Source organism: Pipistrellus kuhlii, unplaced genomic scaffold, assembly GCF_014108245.1.
Source record: "Pipistrellus kuhlii isolate mPipKuh1 unplaced genomic scaffold, mPipKuh1.p scaffold_m20_p_3, whole genome shotgun sequence".
NCBI classification, from domain to species: Eukaryota; Metazoa; Chordata; class Mammalia; order Chiroptera; family Vespertilionidae; genus Pipistrellus; species Pipistrellus kuhlii.
Window position 1 is genome coordinate 135,415,422 of NW_023425529.1, and position 24,692 is coordinate 135,440,113.

A 24,692-nucleotide genomic window follows, 5' to 3' on the forward strand; every position below is an offset into this window, starting at 1 on the left:
AGTGTGCACCCTCTCCACTCTGAGACTCCTGAAGAATGTCCTACTGACAGTTTACAGGGAACAGGTCTAATCTGGCAGTTGGATATCTGTCTCACAATTCAGGACTGCTGGCTCCTAACTGCTCCCCTGCTTGCCTGCCTGATTGCCTCTAACCACTCTGCCTGCTGGCCTGCTCACCTCCAAATGCTCCCCCCTGCCAGCCTGATCATCCTCAACTACTCCCCGTGCCAGTGTGCTTGCCCCAACTGCCCCCTCTTGCTTTCCCTCCCCTCTGGTCTGCTGACTCCAAACTGACCTCCCTACTGTCCTGATCACCCCCAACTGACTCCCACTGATGGCCTGCTCACCCCCAACTGGCCCCCCTGCTGGTCTTCTCACCCCCAACTGCCCCCCCACTGGCCTGATCACCCCCAATTTCTGTCCCATCCTGACCTGATCACCCACAACTGCCCTCCTCTAATTGCCTGTACCTTGGCCCCACCACCATGGCTTTGTCCAGAAGGACATCTGGAAAGTCTCCTGGAAGGTATCCCAGTCTAATTAGCATATTACCCTTTTATTAGTATAGATAGAGGCCTTGTGCACAAGTGGGGGCGGGTAGGTTTGCCCTGAAGGGTGTCCTGGATTAGGTTGGGGATTCCCTTGGGGTGTGTGGTGGCCTGGGCAAGGGGCCTGCGGTGGTTTGCAGGCTGGCCACACCCCATGGGGTGAGGGTCCCAACTGGGGGATGTGGCCATCCTGGATGAGGGGCTGAGGGCTGTTTTCAAGCTGGTCACAGCCCTTTCAAGGTGGGGATTCCTGCTGGGGTGCCTGGCCAGCCTGGGTGATGGCTGTTTTCAAACTGGCCACACCCCCCAGTGGGAATTCTTACTCCATGGGGAGTGTGGCCAGCCTGGGTAAGGGGCTGGCCCCACCTTCTATAGGATGAGGGTCCCCACTGGGGTGCCTGGCTAGCCTGTGTGAGAGGCTGATAGCTGTTTTCAGGCTGGCCAAGCCCCTGAGCAGGGACCCTCACCCCATGAGGGCATGGCCAGCCTGGTTGAGGGGATAAGGGCTGATTTCAGGCTGGCCACACCCCCTTCAGGGTGAGGGTCCCTGCTGGGGTGCCTGACCAACCTGGGTAAGGGGCTAAGGGCTGTTTTCAGGCTAGCCATGCTCCCTGGCAACCCAGGCTCTCAACCCTCCTTTTATTTTTTTCCTTCAGCCCCTCCATGAGTGGTGGCCAGGCAGGTGGGAAGCTTGGCTTCCTCCATTGCCAGAGGCACCCCAAGCCTCCAGCTCACTCCAGCTCCATGGCTGTCACCGTCTTTGTTGGGTTAATTTGCATCCTGATTGGCTGGTGAGCATAGCAGAGGGATGGACAATTTGCATGTTTCTCTTTTATTAGTGTAGGTAATTGACAAATTTAGAGTGTCCCCAAAAATGTATACACACTTTAACAACTGATAACTCACTTAATTTTTCCTTGTTTTCAGGCTTAACTGACTTGAAATAATGGGTGAAACAAGACTAAGCTTTGAACAAAGAAAATTGTTCCTAAAATGCCACTGGACTTTTTCTAATAGAGATACATAAAAGATAAACTTTACTGTACAAAACTGGCAAGAGGTGACGAATTGAGAGTGACAAATACCTAACAAAATGATTCTTGATGTTTGCAATTCGATTGCTTCATGATATCAACAGTACCTGGACCAGAACAGTCATCAATTTGAAAACAGACATTGACAAAAAAATTATTCATTTCTGCAGATTCTTTTAAATTTTGAAATTGCACTGTATTTTAATAAGCAATGACTTTATAATCACTCAAAGTATGTACACATTTTGGAGGGACTTCCTGTATAATTATATATACTTAAAGTGTACAGTGTAATAATTTGATCTACATATAGATTGTGGAATTATTACCACAATCAAGATCAAGATAACACAACCACTGGCTCAAATAGTTAACTCTATATTGATGTGTAATAAAAATGCTTACCATCTTAAGATCTACTTTCAGCAACTCTAAAGTATACAATATCATATTAATAACTGTAGTCACCATGCTGTACATATAAGAGATTCAAATTAAGCCTCAATTGTTCCAGGTCTTTTTTCTCTCTACTTTCTCCGATATTAGTATTTCTTTAGAATATATCTTAAGTATTTACATGTATGCTGCCAATAAGATTTACATTGAGGTCACCCAAAAGGGAAATTTGAAACTCAGATTCCAGCTCCAAAAGACAGAAAAATATTTATGATAATTGCTGCCTATTTGAAAACATTGAAGAAGAAAAGATTATAATTTAAAATATCCTTTTTTAAAATATGCCATCTGAGCATAGATAAATAATAGATAATATATGGCTGAGACATGAGTTTTTCAGTCCTCCCTATAGGATAGAAGTAGACAATTCCTACCATTTCAATATATGAATATTTTTGCAACTGGCCCCAAATAAAAATTTTTATCCAGAGACAGTTTTCTTGTCCTGGTGATTACAATAGCAAGGTAGAGACAATAAACAGGTCTGCTGTACAGACTAACATTGTAATGAAGATCTAAATTTGCTCGTTATCCCTTGAAACAGCAGTCAGAAGGTACAGAGGGGATGGGATGTTGTTGTTCTTTTGTGTACTTTGCAAGGAGAAGGAAGCAATTTAAATAAAATATCTGAAGATGAACTGTCGGGAATTTGTCAGAAATGTGTTCCTGGTCTCTGCAGGAAGTCTGTGAGGAGAGTTGAAGGGCTGTAATGATGAGGAAGTTTTTGCCCCATCTATGATACATGGAGTACATGAGGGGATCTCTTCTACAACTATGTCTGTATCTGTGTACCCCCTGTGGTGGCTCCTCCATGTCCTCCCCCAAAAAACAAACTATTTATATGAAGGGGTTATTTAAGACTAGAGGCCTGGTGCATGAAATTCATGCATGCGAAGGAAGGGGGTCCTACAGCCCGGCCTGCACCCTCTCCTATCTGGGACCCCTTGGGAGATGTCTGACTGCCAGTTTATGCCCGCACTTTTAACGATGAAAGCTCCATTGTTGTTTCTTTCTTTTCATGCTTAAACCCATTGAAATTAGTAGGTATTCAAAGTGAGTATCCATTTTGGAGGGACACCCTGTATATCTCTAGTCAGCCGCAAAAGGAACCATGGCAGGTTTGGAACCCCCAGACAAGGAACCTCGCTCACTCTCTGCATGTCTCCCCACTCTACTTTCCACCTTCATGGGCAGCAGAAGAATCAATGTTTTCTCTCATTAACTCAGAAAAGCACATTATGTCACCTGCTGCCCAGTAGGAGTGCACTAGGCCCCAAGTAAGCGAGGCTCAGTCAGGGCAGCACTGGGGGACATTCACATGTGAGTGGATGGGGGGGAGAGAATGCATGCATTGGAGGCCTGCACCTGTGCAGATCCACAAACCTGTGTGGTGTGACCAGGAGGGCGTCAATCTGGCGTGCCACGGTGGCTATCCCTGCAATCACGCACCTTCTGGGCTAGGAGGTTGCACAAGGATCAGCCAAAAGCGAGGATGAGCGTGAGAGTGACGGTGGCCAGCTGAGAGGGCTCCACAGATGGCCAGCACACCATCAGTTGCAGGGGCCGCTGCCACCTCAGCTGTCTTGTTGCTGAGCCCTGTGCTACTTCTGTTGCTGGGGTGCTCCCAGCCCTTGGTGCACAGGAAACCGGGCTGCCTGCTGCAATGCCTGTGATGCTGCTCGCCTCCTCAGGAGCCAGGCAAGCTTTCAGGGCAGGATCTTCTCACAGAAGCAGCTCAGGGAGGGCACCTCAGGGCTGATGGGACTAAATGGAAGTGGAGGTGTGGTATGGAGGTGGTGCCTGCGCTTCTGTTAACTTACATAATGTGTTTTATACCACAGCATATGGCAGCGGCTGTGAGTGGTGCCAAGGGGAGCCTGCAGGCTCAGTTGAAGAAGCGCCTGCAGGTCATCAGGAGCTCTCACAGCCACCACTGCGGCCACATGGGGAATATATTTGAAAATAGGCATTGGGCCGCCTCTGCTGCCCCGTCCCCATTGCCACAAGGCCCCAATCACCCAAGCCTGCTACTCATGCAGCCTGCTGTTCGGTTGTCAGTCTGGGTCATGATGGGCCCTGGCTTTTTATATATTAGTTTGTGGTGATTTTCCTACCTGGTTCACATTTATTCCACACCAAGATTTGGTGAGTTGTACAACCTATTTTTTATTAGATTATACCCTAATATTTATTTAAAAATATATTTATGGTCTCCAGTCACCATAAAGAATTGAAATAAGAGGCATCTTTTTAAAAGCTGCCTTTGAATAGAACCATAAAAATGGCTTCCTATTTTCAAAGTTACATTTTAAATAAGATACACTGATTCACTCTTCCGCTCTCATTGCCACATCTTTGGAGCAATTCTCTTTTTTTCGGATCTGTCTGGGAGAATCCATTACCATCCTCCACCATGGTGAACTTCAGAGCATATCAGATCTGGACCATCATGGACAAGAAGGCCAGTATACAGAACATGTCTGTGATCACCCACATGGACCAGGGCAAGTCCTGGGAAACAGGCCTACGCTGCAGTTAGCCTCCCTCTGCAGGAGGTAACAAGTGGGCAGATCAAGAGATGGTGCTAGTCAGCGAGCAGCTGACCACACCCCTCATTGCCCCACTGCCACCAGTCACCACTGCCCCCTGATCGCCATTCCCTTTCTCTGCCCACTGGCATCCACCTTGGCTGGCCTGGCCCTGTCTGCTCATTGGCCCACCCCTCACCAACCTAAAGTTCTGCCATTCAGTCAATTTGAATATTTGGCTTTTATTATATAGGATGGCCTTATGTTGGCTTTCTGACAATAGTCACCAGGAGGATCACTGAGCCATAATAATTTCATGTCTTGCACCAACAAAGTTAATGCCTTTTCCACCTTTATTAAGCAATTACCACACACCTGGCCATCACTTTTGCAATTTGAGGTGCAACAGCAAAGCTAGCATGAATTTATTTTCCCTTCTTCACAATTTCAAGGGTGAAATATTCATTCTCACCATAGATACTAGCAACCTCAGCATACAATTTTTTCTTTCCTCATTAAGTGGAAACTTTTACCTTTTGACTTAACAGAAATACTTTATGGCTTCTGTTTGGCTTAACTGAATTGCCAGCATCGCTTCTCTTGTGCTTTGGAGCCATTATTCAGTAAAACAAGGGTTATTTGAATATAAGTGCTATGATGCCTGAACAGTCCATCTGATATTTGAGATGGCTACTACTTGATTAAAAGGTGGAGCATCTACAGAGATTACAGCATGGTGATGCTGGATAAAATATATTATTATAAAACATAATGTCATTCCAGCTCAGTGGTTGAACATTGACCTATGAACCAGGGGGTACAATTTGGTTCCAAGTCAAGATACATGCCCAGGTTGCAGGCTCAATCCCCAGTAGGGAGCATGCAGGAGGCAGTGATTGATGATTCTCATCATTGATGTTTCTGTCTCTCTTTTTCTCCTTTTCTCTCTGAAATCATTAAAAACATACTAAACACAAAACACAATGTCACAGTGGGGGTGAGGTGGCTAGGTGCAAGTCTTGGGACTGACCAGGATGTTCTCTGTTAAGTACTGGGTCCACATGGCTCCCCATAGACATATGCCAGAGGTTAGCTTTGCAAAAGGCTAGTTTCTTTTTCTTTATTTATTGCTGTAGTTTTTCGTTTAATAATTTTGAACCTCATTGAATTACCTGTAGTCAATTACCTGTAGCTCAGAAAATGAAAGTGTGGATATGGAGGGTTATGAGCAGCTAGTGTGAGAGGAAAGATAAACTTCTGTAAGCATGATCTCCTCAGGCAGTATTTCCACAGATGCTAACTGAACCCCTGATTGGTCCACCGTTGAATTCCCCTTGATTCAGCTTTGATGATGCATATTGCAGTCATAAAGGTACCAATTTATCCTATATTTAATAAAGAGAAACAGAGAATATTTTCATGTGTTTTTTGAATATTTTAGTGATATTGGGGGTCAGGGGCAGATGTCATTAACAATGTATTTCAAATTCAAAATAACCTGGGTGAAGTTTTTTTTTTCACATTTTCACAGTTTTGTGTGTGTATGCTTTTTTTTTCTTTCTCTCTTTTTTTCCTGAAGAGTTTCTTTTATTTTATTTTTCTTTTTATTTTATTGATTTTCCACAAAGAGGAAGGGAGAGGGATAGAAAGCTAGAAACATTGATGAGAGAGAAACATCGACCAGCTGCCTCCTGCACATCCCCTACCGGGGATCTGCCCGCAACCAATGTACATGCCCTTGACCGGAGTCAAACTGGGACCTTTCAGTCCACAGACTGATGCTCTATCCACTGAGCCCAACTGGTTTCGGCTCTGAAGAGTTTCTTAGTCATTGCTATGATACCCTGTTTCCCCGAAAATAAGACAGTGTCTTATACTAATTTTTCTCCCAAAGTTGCGCTAGGTCTTATTTTCAGGGGGTGTCTTATCTTTCCATGTGCAAGGTCTTATTTTCGGAGGATGTCTTATTTTCAGGGAAACACAGTAGTACCATCATTCATTGGAGTTTAGAGGGGTCAAGTTGAACCTACCCCATATTCTATCTTTAAATTATATTTTTATTGGTATAGTATCATCAGTGTCCCCACTGGTTGCCAGTGGAAGTGGGCTTCCTACTTGGGGTGCTGCTAGAATAATAATTTTCAGAGGCCCCCACAGGAGGATGGGGTATGATGAAAAAGTTTCATTTTTGTGGAATCAAACCCCTGAGTTTCCAACTCCTTCCATCTCATTTCATCTTCAGCAGTACTAGGGTTCAAGCCACTGCCTAGATTAGAGCCTCCATTTCACATTGAGGCACAGAATACTCCTGCTAGCTTAGCTTGGCTTCCCAGCTGCAGTCCATCGAGTGTAGGGTCCATATGGCCATGGTCCATACAGCTTCTGGGGTCACATGGCCATGTGGAGGGCACACAGCTGAGTAAAGGAAACAGGAGCAAAGCAAGAGGAACAAGAGAAAGAGAATTCCCTTGTCTGTAGATTTTAAACTTCTAAGATTTTGTGCACAGGCAGTGGCTGTTCCCCCTCTAGCCAATGATCTTTTTCTCGTGTTAGACTGATAGGCAAGTACCTTCCCTTTGTCACTCAGCTTTATTGTGCATGTGCCCATCTTCCCCTTTGCTGGACCTCTCCCCCCAGGGGTCTCCCCCCAGGAACGGATGCTGATTCCCTGGGGAGTGTAAAGTTGCAGCCTCCTGGTGAAGCCACCCAGATGACTATGCTTATAATGTCTGGCCTTCCTTTTGCTCCTTTCCTATTATTAATATTAATAACTAGCTAATTATTGTTACAACAGTAACAATGTCCCCAGGTGATTTACAGAGTCCCTTGTTTTCACAGCTGACTAGGGTCATCATTTCTACCCTACAACCTCTAGGACTAGCAAATTACCACATGCTGATAGCTATCTATGGGAGTTCTGCAGCAAATCACACAAAGGAAGTTTTTCTTTTCTTTATCCCAACCAAAGAATATAAATTGTAACACAAATATTATATCTAAACAACACCAAATGCAGCAACACAAAATGTATAGAATGCAAAGCATTTGGATTTAAATATGCCACCTCTTTTGACTAGACCTAGCTCTACTTTCTTTATTTAAAAATCAAATCTTAGAGTTTAAGTACCCTGCTATTATTAAGAGCCCAGAAAATCCAACCCACTTGCCCTACCCCTCTCTTAGTCTACAACTAGAATATAGTCTACAAGCAGTTCAGGAAGTGGGCATCCTGTCTATTCCTATCATCTAGACAATTGATCTCATTTCACAGTGAAACCTAAACAAACCAATTCACACCAGAGGAACTGCCATTCAGCTGCCTGCAGAAGTGTGAAAAAGCTGCAAAATGCTTTACTGTGTTGGTATGCTGAATCTAACTAGAAGGTACTGTGTTGAATATAAAATGTACTTTTACATATACTTATGTAAATACACATGCACACAAGCATACATAGACTTTGGAATAAAATAACAAATCATTTTGTCTTATCTTCTTGCTGCTCTAATTATGAAATAATCTCCTTAAGCCTAATTTTTTAAATGTTCATTTGAAGCCTGTTCCTGGGGCCCTCTGCTAATGGGCCAATGTCAGCTGCATGAAGGAGCTGCCCATTGCCCTGCCCATGATGCTCTGGGCAGCACAGAGCAAATCCCTTTCTCTTCGATGGTCGGAGGACTTGGATGGCACTGTGACACATATGTTCTCAATTAATTTCCTGGTAGGCTATCTGATTGAATTACACAATCACTGAAATGTTTTAAAGGCTTAACTAATTTGAAGCCTAGCCATGGGTTAAACACTGTTGAACCATCAAACACAAAATATATGTTTAACATAAACAAATCATTTCACAGATACAAACATGGCAAATGGGGGGGTATAATAAAGGGATGTGAATGCCTTTGTCTTATTTTGCCCTTAAACCCAAAACATTATAGTGCTTATTTGTTATTACTAAAAATAAGGTACAAGGAGAATTTTTCCATTTATTACAGTATAGACAAACAATCTGAATAATTCAGGCTATGTTTACAGAGCACAAAGTGAAGTTCAGATTTCATAAATATTCATGGTTAGTGTGGGTAAGCAGTTCAGGTAATTCAGAAACCATCCTATCCCTGAACAGTTCAATTTGCTGGTGCAGGTTACCAGATAATTAGAATATATCCACTTTACCATGAAATAAGGAACCAAAGAGGAGAAAATACCTCCTTATTATTTTTTTAACTTTAATTCCGTTTTTTGCTTCAATTTGATTGTATGGGAGTTATGTGGATTTGGTTACAGAAGGAGATTATTCACAAAATTTGTGGCCTAAATTTAAACATGGTGTTTCTCTTTCACCCCATTTATTATTCTCACTTTCTCACTTGTATGGAGAGTGTTTGAGAAGGACTGACAAGTAGGTCTTTGCTCCCTGGGATTTCACCCAGTTAGATTATCTGGCACCTGGTGAAATGATTACTCAGAAGCCAATGACACCCTGTACTTTGGGAAATGAGTGGTTTCCCTTTCAAGGACGTACCAGAAAAACAGATAATCTTGCAATTACAAGCACAGATGGGAAGGGACTAAGAGAATGACACCTAAGATTTAGGCAAAAAAAAAAAATTGTAAAATCCCTATGCTTCTGATCTCTACTACTTCTTTTAATCAATGTCTATCACAGCTAGGAAACAGCTAGATAAGACAAGTGACCAATTAGAAAGTATTGGTAGAAAATTGCAGAAGGAGAATTCTTTAACATGGTAATGAAAAATAAGAGCGATGAATGCAATCCTTAGATTCCAACCCAGGATTATGTTTTGAATATATAAATCAATGGGCATTGATCTCAGATGGGAACCTTGACTTCACAGTGCTTTCCTCCCAAACCTCCTGAGGGTCACAAGTTTCCTCTCTGTCCCATCTCATATTTATTGAGAGCCTGTTGCCACAACAGGACAAATCTGGATAGTGTGATACCTTATGGTGGGTCAGAGCTTTCAAAGAGCTCCCAGTCTCTAGAGCTGACAGGTGTGTGGGGACAGCATCTGGCCTTCCTCCCTGTCTGTTTGCACATCCCAGTGACAGAACTCTGCCATTTTCTCCCAGGAGGAAGTCTGGCTAAGTCTTTAATACCATTTCTTTGCCAAAAGAAATTCTGCTTGTTTGTCTGGGCCCTACATCTTAAGCAATCAGAATAGGGCTCTCTGACAGATTTCTAAAGAGGACATCTATTTTATTTAACTAAATTCAGAATTGTTGCTTGAAGTTGGTAGTGATAGAGGAGTGAGTAAGGAGTACAGGGTAGGGTGGCAATGGAAAGAGAAAGAAGGAGTAAGGTGAAGGCAATTGGAAAAATAACTTAGAGCAGCATATCCTAGCACCCAGAATACTTGGGCAAATGTTTGTGTATATGTCTGTTTCTCTCTACCAGTGGCAAGCCCCTTGAAGTGAGAGACTATTTCTTATTATATTACAACCATTGCATCTCATACAGAGAAGTGAAATACTCTCACTCCTCTGCCCACCTTTCCTCTCACTACCTCTCTTTCTCCTCCCTCATGGCTGAGATATTGCCCATGCCGTTAGTCTGTGCTTACAGCATTGCCTGGGCTATACTGATCAGCAGATGTGATCTCTGATCATACTCATTTGTAGGATAGGAAGCTAAATGAACCAAAAACAATGAGCTCTAATAGAAAGGCTAGAAGGGACCAGCAGTCAATGGCTTGCAGCCTGGTAGGTAACTGTTTCAAATGAGATCAAGCAGTAAGTCTTCAATGACTTGATATGGAACTGTAGCCAAGTCCATGGAATCGCTGACTAAATTATCTTCAGACTATCTGGATTCTCTATTATTATATTGAGAGTACACTTAGAAAATAATTTTTAGTTCTTGGATTTGTTGCTACTATACGTATAAATGTCAGAAACAAATGTTTTATTAATGTTTTAATTCATTAAAATGCTTAACAAAAGCCCATTTCACCCATTTGTAGTATTACTCCATTATCTGTGCTATGCAGAATTGAATGTTTTCCACACTACGTTATATTCTGTAGATACATCAAGCTAGACTCTGTATTTAACCTGTGGCATCACACAATGCCTCACACTCAAAAGCAATCTACACTTGCTTTAATGCTTTGAAAATTATATATATATATATATATATATATATATATATATATATATATATATATATATATATAATTTGTATTTCTTTTAGAGAGTAAAAGAGAGGAAAAGAGAGATAGAAACATCAATGATGAGAGAGAATCATCAAAAGACTGCCTCCTACATGCCTGAACTGGGGATGGAGCCCACCACCTGGGTATATGCCCTGACTGGGAATCGAACCTCCTAATTCATAGGTTGATGCTCAACCACTGAACCACACTGACTGGGGAAATTCCTTATTAATTACTTAATAAGGATTCTAATATTTTTATTTTTGACCCTACAAATTATGTAGCTAGTCCTGCTCTGAGTCAAGATGAAGAGATTCAAATAATATTGTCTGAAGGTCCATGAACAACAGTTCAAACATTTTTTAAAAAGCCAATGAATGGTAAGGATATGGATTTCTTGAATATCAGTATTCATGAGTTAGTATATATTGGGATTTAGACAGGGATCAGGTAAGCAGCCTATGAAGTGTGAGAACTGAGAAGTCATCAAAAAAGAGACTGATCTGAGGAAAGTCCATGTTCTCAAATATGTGATCTTGGATTCTTTAAAAATTAACATGAAAAATAATATGGAGCCATAGCAAGAAGATATGGTCTCTGAAACAGTTGCCTTGTCCTCACTTTTAACTATTATATAACATTTAAAAGATCATAAATATATCAAAATTTAGTATAAGGAATTTTTCTATACCTATTACCCAGTTTCAGTCATTATAGATATTTTGTCAGTCTCATTTCATTCATCCCTCCATTTTTTGGTAAAGTATTTAATCCAAATCCCTATTATTTTACCCATATATATTTTGATACTGAAGTCTAAAAGATAAAGCCTCTTTAATTAATATAACTTCAATACCTTTGTTGCATTTAACAAAATCAACAATATTTTTAAAATTATCTAATCCCAGCTCATGTTTAAGTTTCTCAAATATGTTTTTTTCCCCCCCAGTTACTTTGTTCAAGTTAGGATTCATACAAGTTTTGCATTTGTTTGGTGTTGTGATTTAAGTCTCTTTTATTCTATCACATGTCCTCTCACTCCATTTCTTCGCTCTATTGATTTGATAATTTTTGACCACAGCAAATGGGATTACAGTAAAAGCTCAGATTCTTGGTGTAAGAGTTAATAACTAAGTAAGTATTTACTTGTGGAATAATTTTTGGTTATTATCTATATTATTATTATTATTATTATTCACACTCATCTTTGTGGCTGGAGAAAGTACTTATAATTAAGCAGCTTTGGGGAGCCAGAACTGTCTGTTGGAGATCCCTTGACCATAGCAAATCAAAGTACATGACAAACACACTGGTAACTGTTCATTCACAGCCAGTTGAAGTGCTCACATGTTGCTCTATCCTCTTCTCTAACTCACTAGAACACTTGCTCTGTGTAGGACACTCAGGGACAATAGGAAAAGTCCTGTCAACAGAAAGAAAGAGCCAGACTCCTTTCCTTTCCCAGTCCCTATTTCTAAGTACAGGATGAAAGTGTGTGTGTGTGTGTGTGTGTGTGTGTGTGTGTGTGTGTGCGCGGGCGCGCGCGCTAGGTAACAAACTGACACATATTGGCTGCAAACTTCCCTTCTGTCCTACAATGATACAAGGGTGAGATATTTGCCTGACCCATTTACCTACAAAATTTGATTATTCTTCTTTCTTAATTCTTCTTCATTAGTATATGGATATCTCTTTATAACTTTATATCAAACATATATTTGATTTCATTATATAATACTTTAGATTTTGTTTTTCTTTGTTGCATTTTAAGTTTCCAGTCTTGTCCAACAAAATAACTTTAAGAATTTTATTCATTTTAAGAACAATTCTGTAGGGCTACATTATCACATTTAAGTAAATGAGATTTACAGTTTTACAATCTTTCAAAGGAAAAGAAGAAAAATGTTAAATTATTAAATCTTTTGTCAAAATGCTTTAAAATCTTCTGCTTTTATTTATCATATATTTTAATTGAAGTTGTTTCTTAGAAAATGAATTCCTTGTGAAGAAAACTTTGAATTCTCCTTTTATCTGTACATTAAACAGCTTATGCATTTTTTATTCCTTTAATTTTAGATGCCAATATTTTTACCTCTTGGGTACTTTCTAGGTAGAAGATTCACTACAAGAACAATGCTTATTCTGCAATTCTTTATATACAGGTGAGTAACTATTTTAAAATGATTACAAGCTGATCAAAGTCTAATACAAGCTGTTGTACTACAAAGTGGGAAATGACACATTTTGCCAAGTCTCTTTGCAATCTAAATGATATAAGAACACAGAAGTGCATGATTGTGGCATAGCAAGAACTGGCATGTATTTTAAAAAGTATTAGAACTTTAAATAGTGAAAATAGAACTTTAAATAGTGAAAAGCTTGTGTTCCAGCTTATTGGAGAGAACTCAGCTCTTGGATCTACAAAACTGACTAACTTCTGAGAGAACCAGGAAATATGTCTTCTCATTGAATTCTGACCATCTCTCAAAGAGTTCTTATATTGCTGATTTGGTAGGAAACAAAATTGAAAGCACATTTTGTCAGTTTGAAATATTAATTTCACCAATCTTTGAACTACACCAGAATTTATCATGTAGCCTAACATATATAAAATAAAGTGCTATTGCAAACAACATTAAACAATTCCTTTGTCTCAAAGATGTCAGGATATGAGACAAAATTCCCATCATCTCCTTCGGGATGTAGAAAATGTGTGAATTGGCTTTCCTTATGACAGTTAGGACACCACTCCTTTTGACAGTTTTTTATTAATGCCACCTTAAAGTCTACTTTATATTTATTGGCAGCTATTAATTTCAAATCTCTTTTTGCAGTTGAGGATATGATTTTGCATATTGAATGGCCTTATCTTTTCCTAAATCACCTGCATCCCTCTCCCAAAAGACAGCCAGAGCCGAAACCGGTTTGGTTCAGTGGTAGAGCGTCGGTCTGCAGACTGAAAGGTCCCAGGTTTGATTCTGGTCAAGGGCATGTACATTGGTTGTGGGCACATCCCAGGTAGACAGTGTGCAAGAGGCAGCTGGTCGATGTTTCTCTCTCATCGACGCTTCTAGCTCTCTATCTCTCTCTCTATCTTCTAATTTCTAGATATCAGGAATATCTTCCATTGGATGTGAATACCAAGTACTTATGAACTGTAGAGCCTAGTGTTTATATGAACACCTATCTTAATTAAGCAGTGGTTTATAAGAAGAAAGAATGAAGCAACGATTATTAATCTAATATATTTATGTAAATAATCTACATTTTAATCCACAAAATACCCTTCAAAGTAGATATTACAATACTGAATCTATAATTCAGTAAACTGAGTGTTAAATAAACATAACATTAACTAACACTTATTAAACACTTACTATGAGAAGATTACAGGGCTAAGTGCTTTACATTTATATTTACATTGCTAAGAGCTATTGAATCCTTAAAACAACTCTAGGAAAGAGGTGTCATTATTATACTCATTTTAAAGATGAGAAGATAGTGGCTTAAATAAGATAAGTAACTTTCCCAAGTTAAGATGTGGTGTGTGCAAGGTATTGCTGCAATAGCTTCCTTTTAGAGTCAGTTTTCCAAGAGACCCAGAGTCGTCAGAGCTGGGTGTAATTTAGAGGGGGGAAATATTTTCTATTAAAAGTTTTAATTATGAAAATGTAACAACATTATGGGGCAGTCAGAGTCTTTTCTGCTGCCATTGGGGAGATGAGAGGAGCTAATGTGTAGAAAAGCCTTTCTCACCAGGTACTAAGATCAGGGCTTTGTGTCACTTCATGCACTCTTCTCTATATGAGACAGAGAGCATAACCCCAGTTTACAAGGAAGGAAGCTCAGCATCAGAGGGTAAGTGACCCAAGACTTTACAAGTGGCAGCCTGGGAGTCAGAGGCAGAGCCCATCTGTGGCTGTAGCAGGATGCTATGACTGGAGAGAACACACATTATGAGGGGGTGGAGGGACTGCACAAGTTTGAGGCCTCCTGAATCTCACGCACTACTAGGCCCTTCCATACTGTCTGACTTTTTTAAGCAGCCACACATCTCTGCCTTTAAACCTCTTTCTGGAAACCATTTACATGGGCAGTCCTGCTATTAACAAAGTCCTACATCTACTCAAACAAACCAGCATGATACATGGGGCCCAGGCCTGCTCTCTTCTCAGAATCACTGAGTCAGATGCTTATTCACCTCACACTTCACCTTAGAAACTTCCCGGTTTCAAGACAGGTTCCCTGGAAATGCAACTGTGTCTTGGATCATATCCTAGCTGATACTCCTGACCTGCTGGACAAGGATGTTACACTCTTATCCAGCCTCTTCTGACCCTGACAAAGCCCACACACAGATGCCTAATCTCTCCAAGTCTTCCTTTTTTGCTATTATAAGAAGTCAAAATTATAGTACTTACATCCTTCTGTAGAGATGAATTTTATAACTATGTCAAAGCACTTTGAAAAATGTTCAAGTGCCAAACACACCTTACTTATTATCATTGATATCTCAGAGCACTGGACGATGTTGCTAGAAACAAGAGTAGAGGCAGGTATGGGATGTCCCAGTAGGTGTCAGGGAAAGGGAACTAATGTTTTCTGAGTGGCTACTATCCCTGTGGCTTTCCATTTGCTAGGGTATAGAGAGAGTCCCAACCTTCAATAAGGAGCAAGTTAATAAATAATTACAACACATAAAATAAGCTCTAACAGATACAAACAAACAATGGGACCAGCATTAATTGAGTTATGTCCTCCCTCCACTCCTATCATCCACATGCACCATGCCATAACTTCAAGGAGCTATATTTATGCAATGTAAGCACCCTCTTCCCCCAGGTTAGTTGGTTCAAAGGTAGAGCTCATATTCACAGCACCTACTGGCTTGCCACTCCACAGAACCTGAATATCTTCTCTCAGTCTTCTTCTCCACTGCTTGTGGTAGGCTTCGAGGAAGGCTTACTTATGCTCGGGTGTGCTTTTGTAATCCTGCACAGGCCTTCTTGTTGAAATTTCTATCTGGAGGCCACTGCTCTCTTTGCCTCTGGATATGCTCCTGCCACTTTCAGGGTCCAGTGCCCTCTGGTCCCCAAGGCTTTATATCCTCACATTGCAAAACGTAACTCATAGCCTTGAGGCCTCAGTGAATGAGAGCAATTCTGAGTTCTACATAGGTAGGAGAAATACCTCTTTTCCATAAAGGCTGAGTAAAATTATTAGATGTGCATAGTTGTTTAAGTACCAACCCATGTGTAACAAACTACCCACAAACCTAGTCTTAAAATAATATCTATTTATCACTTCTTAAGATTCTGTGAGTCAGAAATTAAGGCAGGACCGAATTGCCATAATGGGCAATTCTTTTGCTCCGTATGATATTGGTTGGGATCATCTATGTGAATTCATAAAGCTGGGTGCTTAGCTAGAACTAGAACATAAAAAATGGTTTCTAATTCTCTAAGACCTCTTTCTATATGGCCTTTAGTTATTGTACTAGACTGGGATTCACCATTACATGATATCTGTCTTCCATACCAGAGTTTTCCAAAAAGGAGAACACATAAGCTGACATACCCCTTAAGGACTGAGTTCAAAAGTCCAAGAATATCACTTTTATCATATTCAATTAGTCAGGAAGGTCACAAGGCCAGCTCAGTTTCAAAGAGACTCCATCTCTTAATGTGAGGAATGTCATGTGTATCCAGAAGAGAAAGAATGGCTGGTGGCTGTATTTGAAGACTAGCACTATAATAAACCAATACCATGCTGACTTCTCTACCACCTTATCCCTCTTCTCACATCCTATGGGGGCACTAAGCAAACTTTTCTTTTTCCCCATGGATGTCAATACATACAAGAGGTATTGGTGCATGTGTGTTTGATGTAGACATTATCAATGTAGAGGTGTTACAAACACCCATATTAAGCATGCACAGCTAAAACTTCTGAGTTTTATCTCAGCAGATACTTGAGATACTCCAGACTAAGTAGTTTACATTTATCATTTCATTTAACTTTCTTACAATCAATGAGGGGCATATTATTCTTTCCCTTTTATATATAAGAACACAGATTCAATAGGACAATCTAGTAAATGAGTGAGCTGCAACCTCATTCTTTATCCATCTAAACCAAAGCCCATGTTCTTTACATTGCATCTCACTGCCTGTTTTTATTATTCTAAGAATAATTAAGAAAGTATTTCTTACTTTATTCATTAAATATTTGTTGATTTTTTTAATATAAAATAATTTTCTTTTAATATATTTTAATAAGAGCTCTTTTTTAATAAGTTTAAAGCACTGTGAATTAATCTATTTTCTTAACTCTACAAATAGAAAAAATTATCAAGTAATAATTGAAAGGTTTTATTTTAATCAGATTTATCTCCTATTAGTCATTTTCATAACATTCTAAAATATTGGGACACTCATTTTTAAACAAGTCACTGTATAGGCAGACTTTAGCTAATCAGTGTAAACAAAATCCATGGTTTAGCATCAAGACTTATTTACTGAGGCTCCAAAATGTCCTTAGGATGCTTGTAGGTGCTGAGGGAATATGTAACACGTTGTTGTTTTTTTTTCCCTTTAGGAGCTTATAACCTAACTTAAGAAGACAAACATACCCATGAAACAGTTAAGCAACAAGTGATGGTAATGTAAAATTAAGAGAGTTAAAGATGAAAAAGACACCTTGGTTTACCCTCATTGCTGGATGGAGTGATGAAAACATAAGAGGAATTGTTAGCTGCGACTTTTAGAGTAGAAAGAACTTAGATGTGCCAAAGAGATGGGAAAGAAAAGATAAAATCCAAGACATAGCCGGTAGCTCACAGAAGTAGTTTAAATCAACACTTTTATTGAGAAAAAAAAAAGTAACAAAGCAGGGGCAAGGAGAAGTTTCCTGAAATTAGCCAGTATGGTTGGATAGTTCTCTGAACTTCAGGGTCTACTCTTAATACAGCAGAGTCAGCAGGTGAAACCAGGTGTTAAAAATTGTCCCCATTCTTTTTCATTGACTGGCTTATTTCCCTCAGCATAATGTAACCTCATATGACCTCACTCATTTATGATAATAAAGAACATTATAAACTGATGAACCAAAAGATAGATATAGAGACAGTAAAGCAACAAGCAGACTATTAAATTACAGCAGGGAGGGTAGGGAGATAATAGATCAACCGAAGGACTTGTATACATGCATATAAGTACAACCAATGGACACAAAACACTGGAGAGAGAGGGTATGTATGGGAGTGGGGGCAATGTTAAAATACGTACACAGATAATAATTTAATAAAAAATGTAAAAAAAAAAATTGACCCCATTCAAATGCCAAAAATTATGTATTTTAGATTTTTTTTTTTTTGTAGCTCCAAATGATGACAAAGAGCTTATCATTAGCTCTTTCTCTAGCATAAAGAGTGGCAAGCACATTTGTACAATTCAAGAGGCAGCATAGGGATGGGACACCCCAACTTTACACTACTATCACTCCTCACCACTATCACTCCTCACTTTAATCCATTTCTGACTCTCAGAAGTATGGCCTGGCAAAGTACTTGGCACCACCTTGAGTAGTTTATAGGTGGAGCTTTTAGAATCTAAATTTCTGAATTGGGTGGTAGTGGTGATAATACAAATTTAGTAATACATAATTTTAATGTCACTTTGGTAAATAATATGATACTATTTTTGCAAGCAATGGCATGAAGGTAATGTTGAATTTAATAGGAACTCGGAAGAAATCAAAATCATAAACATTAGTTTCCTCATCTGTAAAATGAAGTGGTTGGGGAAGGTGATTGTCAAGGTCCCTTCTGGCTTTATTAAGATGCTCTGATTCTGAGATTCTATTCTGTATATAAACAAGATCATTAATTTGAACTCATAGTATTTATTTTAAAACATATATTTTAGCACATGCATATTTAAGATTTCTTTTCAGGTTTCTGTAGGTTGTATTATGCTTTTTCACTCCATAAAACAGCAATTATTGTTATGGCTGAACACTGAATCATTTTAGTTTGTCAAATTTCTCTCATGATTAAATAAGATACATACATATAAGATAGATTATTACTAGCTGTGATTACTTTGAATGAATGAACAACTCAGCATACATATTCTTAATCAGAATATAGACTTCACTAAATGGTGTTGACATCTTATTTCACCCTAACACTGCACACATTCTGAATTAATAAGTGCAATAAACATGATCAACTTATTATTTGGGTCAGTTACAAATGTAATGAATATATTGTAAAGCACATTTTAATGTTAAGATTTCAGTTCTCATCTGATTGGTATTCTCTTTCTCCCTTTGTCAGAAGTGAAAGAGATTTTAAATCTACTACCTATTACATACTATAATCAGAAAATCAGAATTTAAATGTGTTGTCCAGCATTTGCCATAGTAATTTCATTTCTTTTATTCCATTTTCCATAACAATAAAACATATTCAGAAACTAATAAATATGATAAAATATCAATTTTGATAACTTAATAGAAGAAAACAAAAAAAATGTTGACAAGAGAATAAATGCCTTTCACAATTTACCGCCAAGCTGTGTTTTGAGCTTCATTTCATACCACTTCTCCATATTTCTCACTATGTATTAACTACAATAGATGCTCCTTGTGTACATTTTAAAATTTCGCATCTCCATAATGTTCCATCTCTTCCTCCCTGAATTAATTCTTTCATTTTATTGCCATTGTACTTATATTTCTATGATTGCACTTACTACTGTCCAAAACATTTGAGTTCATTGTATAATCTGTGTTTGATCCAGTCATAGGAACAGTCATAATCAGTATTTCTCAGACTTTGTCCCAGATAACTAGTATGACAACTCTATCATCCCTCAAAACTTCCAATTATTTTGGGGAGTTCCTAAGGGATGTTTTACATGTTATTATGGGCACCATCCTTTTCATCTTTGCATAACTAGATGCACTACCTTTTTCTAAATTATCACCTGAGAATATGCTTATTGATTTTTAGAGAGAGAAGGAAGGAGCAAGAAAGAGAAAGAAACATCAATTTGAGAGAGAATATCAATGAATTTCCTTCCGTACATACCCCAATAAGCGTACTGAACCAGCAACCTCGGTATGTGCCCTGACAAGGCATGAAACCTGCAACCTTTCTATTGGTGGGAGGATACTCTAACCAATTGAAGCACCCTGGCAAGGGCTAGATGCACTACTATTTCATTTGTTACTCTGAATGACATCCTACCATTTGCTGTCAAAGTGATTTTATCTAGAATGAAAAAAATAAAAATAAAATTTACTGACTTCCAAGGTTCAAATTCAAACTTGAGTACCCATACAGGACAGCCACATTTCATGACTTGGCCTCTATCTGATTTTCTAGTGTTATCTCTGAACTTTTCCTACCTTGAAATTTATACTCTATAAATAAACTAAACACCTGCTATTATTTTCTCCCACATAGCAGATGCTTCAATCCATTAGGTCATTATTTATATTGTTTCCAGTGCCTGAAATGTCCTCCCTACCCTTCATCAACTGGTTCGTTTTTTTACCCACTCTTAAAAATTTAGCAAAAAGATAACCTCCTCCAGGAAATCGTACCTAAAAACCTCATATATGAGTTCAAGTACTCTCCTATATGCTAAACATTTTTAAATAAAAATAATAATACCAGCTAACTTATTAAACACTTAGTTTTAGGCATTACTCTAAATGTTATATCATCTAATTCTGTCAATAGCCTTCTTAGATAGACACTGGTATCATTCCTATTTTACTGATGAGAAAACAGAGCTCATGTATATTTTCTAAGTCACATAGCTAATAAAGTGAAAGAATCATAACAACTTATTTCCACCCTTTGAAAATGAGATGAGAAATGGCCCTAATCACATTTTAATAAAATGATCAATTTATGTGTCTGTTCTCTATAACACATTCTTCTTTTTCAACTTAATGGTACACTGGTTAGAAATATAATATTGGAATTTAGGAAAAAGCTTTAGGCAGAAACATAAGCTTAAGGATTGTGTATTCTAGTTGGTTATTGAAGCTAAGGATTTGTTGAGATCACCTGTGTAGAGCTTTTAGAGTGAAAGGTAAGAGAATTGAGGATGGCATGTTGGAGGTTTAAGAGGTGGTCAGAGAAACAGAAAAAGTCATAGACAGAGTTAGGAGTGAGGAGAAATATCCCAAATTCCAGAGAGGACAATTACTCTCAAAAAGTCTGTACTTTGCTGGGTCTCTGTAAAACAAAAACAATCAGCAAAATAAAAGGCTCAGAAATGTCAGTAATATGAGAACTAGAAAAGAAATGATTGAGTGGAAGAAAGAGACTAAATGAGTTATAGATAACTGGGATCAAAAAGTGAAAGCAGCCTGTGAAAAGTGAAAGAAGCCCAGCAGCTTCTCCAGGTTCATGAATTGGATTATGGAAGTAACTAGGATGGAAGAATTAAGGTTGAAGGGAGGTGTATTTAGTAATGATTCTCAGTGGACAGAGAAGAGAAAGTGAAGAAAAAACTGGAAATGTAATAGAGAGGAAATATTGACTGACCAAAGTTTCAAGAAGAGCACAATTGAAGAACCATCTCCTTTGACAAAAAGGATTGGAGAAATTGTGAGTTCATTCATTTAATTTAACAAATCTCCTGGCACTATTCTAGGCACTGGGAATACAGCAGTGATCAAATGAAACGAAAATCCCATCTTCATAAATGTTACAATCCAGTCTTGATTCTCGTAGGAGGAAAACACACACACACACACACACACACACACACACACACACAAAACAAAACAATAACAAAAAAACACAAAGTAAAATCATATAATCAATGATTATTTCTCATGCTATGAAGAAAAGTAAAACAATCAAAGGAAAAAAGAAAAATGAGGATAAGGAGCATAATTTTTAAAAAGTTGGTTAGGAGAGCCTGAATAAGGTAACATTTAAGGAAAGTTTTGAAGGAGAAATGGAGCTAGCTATATGCCTCCCTATAGCAAGAGCACCCCAGATGGTCCAAAGAACAATTGCAAAGGATCTGTGGTCAAAGGGTCAATTAGGGACTCTCCTGCGTCTTTCTGGATCATGTGCACCTCAGCAGCCTTTTCTAAGCCTCTTTGCAATACCAGGGTGTCAGCTGACCTGAGGGGAGCCCCATTGCATGCAAAAGTCTCTCAAGCTTTCAAAGGCTATACTTCCCTGGGTCTCTGGGGAGCCCAACCTCTATCCCAAGAAAGGCAGGATCCTAGCAAGCCTGAAACCCTCCTCAGCGCAAGGCAGGGCCTTATCAGAGCAGCGTGTGCTGCACAGAGGCAGGAGCCAAAGAGAAATGAGCAGTGGTTGACATATTTTCTGAGGTCCAGCAGTCTAATGAGAGAAGAACCTACCCTTGGTCTTGACTCTTAGCTCATCCAAAGCCTAAAGGACACAAAAATCGAAGAAATTGTGATGAGTATCTTGGGTAGGATATGAGGTTTGGCGATGTTTCCTAAAAGGGACAGAGAACACTTTGCTTCTTTCCTAATTGTGTGATGATTGTGCAGAAGGCTAAAAAACATTTTAACATAAGCATCTAAGGACATCCTATAATTTTAAGATGGCTATAGTGGCTTGTAACTGATTCATTGCTGTGGTTGGGATTCTTCTGTATTTTCCTCACTGTCAAGTTTACTTTAGGAAACCTCAAGGACAATAACACATTATTGATAACTTGACGATTTCATCTTGAATACTTTCTTCAATGTCTTAGCATTTCCACTTGCATCAGAAAGTTCATATATTTGTTTACTGAACAAATGCTTTGATTCAATAATCCATATTTTAATTTAAAATAAAATCTTAAATTATTTTTTTTTTAAGAAAAAGCATGAAGTCAGCCTATGATGAAGCAAAGGCTGCACAAATGCGATGGAATTGGTAGAAGCGTCCCAAAACCATCCCTGCTCCATGTGTGGAATCTTCAGTGTGAGATGATGCTGGGTGGAGAACCAAGTACCAGTGAGTTTACTGTAGTCCACGCTGTCGCTGTGTTCTGAAACTGCATGGAAAAAACGGGACCATAATTTGTCTGAATAAAGGCAAATCCAAAATTGGTCCTTCCTTGGAGGTTGAGCCTTTTTCAAGAAGTGGTATCCTTTCTCTTCAGAGAGCTATTCTGGGTCGGGCTCTGGGAGCAGCATCCTGAAACTGGACCGGAATACCAGCTGCATATGAAAATGTTACTTTCTCTTACAACTTTATGCCTTTGAGGAAATCTGCTCTTGGGCAACCAGGACATGGGGGGGAAAGGGGGTCAGAAGAGGATTTTGTTATGTAAAATAGGGATTTCCCCACATTGGCACCTGAGTATGTATTCAGTATCCTTTATGTAGCTAAATTTTTAATCTTGGGACAAAACATGCCATAAGAATTTTAAAACATCTTAAAATGAAGCTTACATTTATATTACTTCTTTTTTCTACAGTTCTTAAAAGATATAAGTTTATATCTTAATGCTATTACCTAAGCTGTTCTGGAAAATATGTGCATTGCCTTTCTGTCATATTCAATTGAATTCATTATGAAATTTGCTAAATGTCTCATGTCTACAACATTTCTTTAAATAATAAATTATAGCATTTTTAAAAATTCAATTTAAGAAACAAATTGACAGGCAATATTTCATACTTTCTTAATTATCAGGTAGCTGACTCATGAATTACAGATATGTCCTTTTACTTATTTAAAAAATCAAAGTGGAAGGCACAGTGGATCTAAAAGAATGGGCATTTGACACATTTATGGTTTTAAGTGGTTTACTATAATATTATCCTTCCATTGTTAGAAGAGCTTGTGGGGCATTTTCATCTAGAAGCATATTAGAATCACAACTGGCTGTCTTAAGATCCAAATTAAGGTGGCCTCATGCTTTCAATAGCTCACATTGCCTTTTTTTTTTTTCTTTTTTTTACTGGATATCTGTGAATTTTTCAATGTCTTTTAAAGCATAAAATAACTTTTAAAAGATATATTTTATTGATTTCAGAGAGGAAAGAGATAGAAATATCAACAATGAGAGAGAATCATTGATTGACTGCCTGCATATCCCTCCCCCATCTCCTCACCCTGGGGATCATGGGGATCAAGCCTGAAACTGCAGTATGTACCCTGACCTGGAATCAAATCATGACCTCTTGGCTCCTAGGTCAATGCTCAACCACTAAGCCATGCCATCTGGGCAAGCCCTATGTTTAAAGTTTAGTGCCTGCCTGATACCTGCCATTTTAAACTTAAAAATAGAGCTCTCCTATGACACAAGTAATGTGAAATTTTTGTTAAAAACCTCAATACATGTGTACCTCTGTATTTCCAGGAAATTTCTGGCCATTATTGATTTGAATATTTTTCTTTCCATTTTTTTTCAATTGTGTTCTCTAGAATTTTAAGCTTCGGGCCTTTTAACTATCTCTTACATGTATCTTAATTTGTCTTTTATGTCTCACCCATTATTACTTATTACTTTGTGATTTCATTTTATGTTACTGAATTTTAATCTTATAGTCAAATATTTTCAAATCTGTTTATATAATTATTTTAACAATTATATACATTATATATAAGTAAGTATATATATATATGTCTACTTTTTCATTGTTTAGCATTCTTGTTTTATGGAAATAACTTACTTCTTTATCTCTCTGACTATATGAAACATTTTTCTTTAAAATTTCTTCTAATTGTTCTATTAATAGCATGGCATGTAGTTCTGTCATTGGTTGGAATTTTTATCTCTTTATAGTGTTGTTCTTCCTGAAATGTTAACTGACTTCTCATTTCACAGTGGCCTTCGGCTTGTGGGGAAGACCGTTGTCTATGGTTGCAACCTTAGCTTATTGCTAGATCTTCTTATCTTTTAGGAATGTAGTAATCTTCATTTCTCAAGCAAGAGTTTTCC